Source organism: Chiloscyllium punctatum, chromosome 45 (assembly GCF_047496795.1).
Source record: "Chiloscyllium punctatum isolate Juve2018m chromosome 45, sChiPun1.3, whole genome shotgun sequence".
NCBI lineage: Eukaryota > Metazoa > Chordata > Chondrichthyes > Orectolobiformes > Hemiscylliidae > Chiloscyllium > Chiloscyllium punctatum.
Window position 1 is genome coordinate 63,441,988 of NC_092783.1, and position 5,308 is coordinate 63,447,295.

Genomic DNA, 5,308 nt, shown 5'->3' on the forward strand with positions numbered 1-5,308 from the left:
GGTAAGGGGTAGAGAGGGAGTAAGGGGAATAGAGGGGGGTGGGGGAAGAGGGGGTGGGGGATAGAGGGGGTGAGGGATAGAGAGGGGGAGGGAGAAGAGGATGAGAGGGAGGGAGGTGAGGGGAGGGAGGTGAGGGGAGGGAGAGGGAGGGAGGGGAGGTGGGAGGGGCAGGAGGGAGGGAGGAGAGAGAGGGAGGGAGAGAGGGGGGAGGGAGAGATTGGGGGAGGGAGAGATTGGGGGGAGGTTGGGAGACGGGGGGGAGGTTGGGAGACGGGGGGAGGTGGGAGACGGGGGGAGGGTGGAGAGAGGGGGGAGGGTGGGAGAGAGAGGGGGTGGGAGAGAGATGGGGAGGGAGAGAGAGGGGGAGGAGAAAGAGGGGGAGGGAGAGAGAGAGAGATGGGGTGTGGGAGAGATGGGGGAGGGAGAGATTGGGGGGAGGGTGGGAGAGATTGTGGAGGGAGAGATTGGGGGGGAGGGAGAGATGGGGTGAGGGTGGAGAGATTGGGGAGGGAGAGATTGAGGGGGAGGGAGGGAGAGAGAGAGAGATGGGGAGGGAGAGAGAGAGATGGGGAGGGAGGGAGAGAGGGATGGGGAGGGAGGGACGGAGAGAGAGATGGGGAGGGAGGACGGAGAGAGAGAGAGATGGGAGGAGGGAGGAGAGAGAGAGAGAGATGGGGGTGAGAGAGAAATGGGGGGAGAGAGAGATGGGGGTGAGAGAGAGAGATGGGGGGAGAGAGGGAGATGGGGGGGAGAGAGGGAGATGGGAGGGAGAGGAAGATGGGGAGGGAGGGGGAGAGAGGGAGATGGAGGGAGGGGAGAGAGGGAGATGGGAGGGAGGGGGAGAGAGGGAGATGGAGGGGAGGGGGAGAGAGAGAGATGGGAGGGAGGGGGAGAGAGAGAGATGGGAGGGGGGAGAGAGAGAGTGGGAGGGAGGGGGAGAGAGAGATGGGAGGGAGGGGGAGAGAGAGAGATGGAGGGAGGGGAGAGAGAGATTAGGGATGGGAGAGATGGGGGGGGAGGGAGGGAGAGTTTGGGGAGGGAGAGATTGGGGGAGGGAGGGAGGGGGGGAGGGAGGAGGGGAGGGAGGGAGAGAGAGAGAGAGATGGAGGGAGGGAGGGAGAGAGAGAGATGGGAGGGAGGGAGGGTGTGAGAGAGATGGGAGGGAGGGAGGGAGAGAGAGAGATGGGAGGGAGGGTGGGAGAGTGAGAGTGAAGAGGGATGGGAGAGGAGAGAGAGGGGGGTGGGAGAGAGAGAGAGGGGTGGGAGGGAGTGAGAGAGAGATGGGAGGTTGGAGAGTGAGTGAGATGGGAGGGAGGGAGGGAGTGAGATGGGAGGGTGGGAGGAGAGAGAGAGAGAGGGGAGGGAGGGAGAGAGAGAGAGATGGGAGGGAAGGAGAGTGAGAGATGGAGGGAGGTGAGAGAGAGATGGGAGGGAGAGAGAGAGTGGGAGGGAGGGTGAGAGAGTGAGAGATGGGAGGGAGGGATGGAGAGTGAGAGAGAGTGAGGGGAGGGAGGGAGATGAGAGCGATGGGAGGAAGGATGAGAGAGAGATGGGAGGGAGGAGAGTGAGAGTGATGGGTGGGTGGGTGGGAGAGTGTGTGATGGGAGGGTGGGTGTGTGAGAGTGTGGGGAGGGAGGGGTGGAGAGTGAGGGGAGGGAGGGAGAGTGAGAGAGAGGGGAGGGAGGGAGAGTGAGAGATGGGAGGGAAGGAGAGAGAGAGAGATGGAGGGAGGGAGAGAGAGAGATGGGAGGGAGGGATGGAGAGAGAGGGGGAGGGAGGGGGTGAGGGAGAGAGTGGAGGGGTGGGGGAGTGGGAGTGGGTGGTGTGGGAGTGAGGGGGAGGGAGGATGGGTGAGGAGAGGGGGAGGGAGGGTGAGGGGGAGAGGGGGAGGGAGAGGGAGGATGGTGAGGGGGCGGGTGAGGGAGGGGAGGGAGAGAGGTGAGGGAGGGGGAGGGAGAGATGGGGAGGGAGAGATGGGGACGGACGGGGGGGAGTTGGAGGGGGGTGGAGGGAGACAGAGGTGGGAGGGATAGTGAGAGGGAGTGAGAGAAACTGTGTGTGTATAAAGTGTTTAAATACGAGTGAAAGAGAGTGAATGTGAGAGAGAGTGAGTGTGAGGGGGAGAATATGTGTGCGTGACTGAGGGAGGGAGTGTATGTGTGTTTGAGAGAGAGTGTGTATGTGTGAGTGTAAGAGAGACGGAGTGTGAGAGAGAGAGAGAGAGAGACAGGAGAGTTGTGTGTTAGAGACGGGGGAGTGTGTGTGTGAGAGAGGGAGAGTGTGTGTGAAAAGAGGGGAGAGAGTGAGTGTGTTGAGAGAGGGGGAAATGTGTGAGAGAGGGAGTGTGTGTGTGTGAGAAAGGGGGGAGAGTGTGTATGTGTGAGAGAGGAGGGAGAGTGTGTATGTGTGAGAGAGGGAGGGAGAGTGTGTGTATGTGAGAGAGGGGGAGAGTGTGTGTGTGTAAGAAGGGGAGTGTGTGTGTGAGAGGGGGAGAGTGTGTGTGAGAGAGGGAGAGTGTGTGTGTGTGAGAAAGGGGGAGAGTGTGTATGTGTGAGAGAGGGAGGGAGAGTGTGTATGTGTGAGAGAGGGAGGGAGAGTGTGTGTGTGTAAGAGGGGGAGAGTGTGTGTGTGTAAGAAGGGGAGTGTGTGTGTGAGAGGGGGAGAGTGTGTGTGAGAGAGGGAGAGTGTGTGTGTGAGAAAGGGGGAGAGTGTGTATGTGTGAGAGAGGGAGGGAGAGTGTGTATGTGTGAGAGAGTGGGAGAGTGTGTGTATGTTAGAGGGGGAGTGTGTGTGAGAGAGGGGGAAAATGTGTGTGTGCGAGAGAGGGCGAGTGTGTGTGTAGAGGGAGTGTGTGTGTGTGAGAAAGGGGGAGAGTGTGTATGTGTGAGAGAGGGAGGGAGAGTGTGTGTATGTGAGAGAGGGGGAGAGTGTGTGTGTTGTAAGAGGGGGAGAGTGTGTGTGTGTGTGTGTGTGTGAGAGAGGGGGAGAGTCTGTGTGTGAGAGAGGGGGAGAGTGTGTGTGTGAGAGAGGGAGAGTGTGTGTGAGAGAGAGGGAGAGTGTGTGTGTGAGAGAGGGGGAGAGTGTGTGTGTGAGAGGGGGAGAGTGTGTGTGTGAGAGAGGGGGAGAGTGTGTGTGTGAGAGGGAGAGTGTGTGTGAAGAGAGGGAGAGTGTGTGTGTGAGAGAGAGGGAGAGTGTGTGTGTGAGAGAGGGGAGAGTGGTGTGTGTGAGAGGGGAGAGTGTGTGTGTGAGAGAGGGGGAGAGTGTGTGTGTGAGAGGGAGAGTGTGTGAGAGAGGGGAGAGTGTGTGTGTGAGAGGGAGTGTGTGTGAGGGAGAGTGTGTGTGAGAGCGAGAGTGTGTGTGTGTGAGAGGGGGTATGTGTGTGTGTGAGAGGGAGGAGTGTGTGTGTGAGAGAGGGGGAGAGTGTGTGTGTGAGAGAGGGGGAGAGTGTGTGTGTGAGAGAGGGGGAGTGTGTGTGTGAGGGGGGGAGAGTGTGTGTGTGTGAGAGAGGGGAGTGTGTGTGTGAGAGAGGGGGAGAGTGTGTGTGTGTGAGAGGGGAGAGTGTGTGTGAGAGGGGAGAGAGAGTGTGTGTGTGAGAGAGGGGGAGAGTGTGTGTGTGAGAGGGAGAGTGTGTGTGTGAGAGGGGGAGAGTGTATGTGTGAGAGGGGGAGAGTGTGTGTGTGAGAGAGAGTGTGTGTGTGTGAGGGGAAGAGTGTGTGTGAGAGAGGGGGAGAGTGTGTGTGTGAGAGGAGAGTGTGTGTGAGAGAGGGGGAGAGTGTGTGTGTGAGAGGGAGAGTGTGTGTGAGAGAGGGGAGTGTGTGTGTGAGAGGGGAGAGTGTGTGTGAGAGAGGGGGAGTGTGTGTGTGAGGGGGAGAGTGTGTGTGAGAGGGAGAGTGTGTGTGTGAGAGGGGGAGAGGTGTGTGTGGAGGGGGGAGAGTGTGTGTGAGAGGGGGAGAGTGTGTGAGAGAGAGGGGGAGTGTGTATGTGGAGGGGAGAGTGTGTGTGAGAGGGAGAGAGTGTGTGTGAGAGGGAGAGTGTGTGTGAGAGAGTGTGGTGAGGGGGAGTGTGTGTGTGGGAGTGTGTGTGTGTGAGAGGGAGAGTTGTGTGAGAGAGAGGGGGAGAGTGTGTATGTGTGAGAGAGGGGAGAGGTGGTGTGTGTGTGAGGAGAGGGGGAGAGTGTGTGTGTGAGAGAGTGTGTGTGTGAGGGGGAGAGTGTGTGTGTGAGAGAGTGTGTGTGTGAGAGGGAGAGTTGTGTGAGAGAGAGAGAGAGAGAGGAATGGACGGGGTTTTGATCTCAGGCGATCCGACCCGTCAGTGATGAGGACTGGAGTTTAAGTTCGAACATAAACCCCTTGGTGCAGAGCAGGGAGAGGTTGGAGACAGCTTCAAGGGATTTCCCGGGGGGGGGGGGGGGGGGAATGATGACCCTCCCAGTCCCTGGGAAATGGAGCCAGGTTCGGGGTGGGGGGTGAGCCCCCAGAACCCCCTTCCCCAAAGGTGAAGAACTCACTCTCCCCCAGCGGCTTCTCTTGTAGGTTCAGGTCAGGTCAGAGAGAGGGAGAACACAAAAGGAAACACAAAAGTCCAAAACTTTGGAGGTTTCTTCAAGCGCAGCTTTCTCCTTGAAATCGTTCCTTCGGATTCATTTTCGGCTCAAACCCTCAGTAACACTTTCCGCTCTCTCCCCAGAGTGACATTCCCTTTTGTCCAAGTTGAGGAACTTTTTCAAACTTTGTTGGTTGTTTCTGCTGTTGTGCCTCTCCCTGTGCAGTTCCCACATGCGATGCTGTGATTTGATCGCATTGCACCCTGCCTTTTTTCACATCCTAACCAGCCCCTCCGTTGCCTGCACACGTTTGGCAGTTGCTGGGGAGAGGGGGGTTCCTGTTCAACCCAATTCCGTGAATAAGAAGCCGCTGCTCTCGGACAAGAGACGTCTCCTTCTCCCCGTCAGCCTGGGAAATCCAATCCTGCCCATTCACTGCACAATCTGCATCTCCTCACAGCGCGGAGCGCTTCCTTCTGTTTGGGAGTGGGACTGTACCTTCATCATTCTCCAAATCACACTGACACATCATGGCATCCACTGATTATCAAAGCTCCAGTTTATTAAAGCGCCATAAGATTGATTTGCAATGATTAGTCAAAACACATAGAAAAGTACAGCACAGAACAGGCCCTTTGGCCCAAGATGTTGTGCCGAGGATTAATCCTAATGTAAAATATAATAACCTAACGTATGCACCCCTCAACTCACTGCTATCCATGTGAATGTCCAAGCAGTTGCTTAAATGTCCCCAATGACTCTGCT

General features: G+C 57.6%; 1 protein-coding gene across 1 annotated transcript in view; it reads right to left on the reverse strand.

The window, feature by feature from the left end:
* Positions 1-4,967, reverse strand: part of srgap2 (SLIT-ROBO Rho GTPase activating protein 2) — a 276,414-nt gene extending 271,447 nt beyond the window's left edge. Inside the window, exon 1 of the mRNA XM_072563932.1 lies at positions 4,508-4,967. The gene's annotated coding sequence lies outside the window, so the exon portion shown is untranslated. The remainder of the gene's footprint in view (positions 1-4,507) is intronic.
* Between the last annotated feature and the right edge of the window lie 341 nt (positions 4,968-5,308).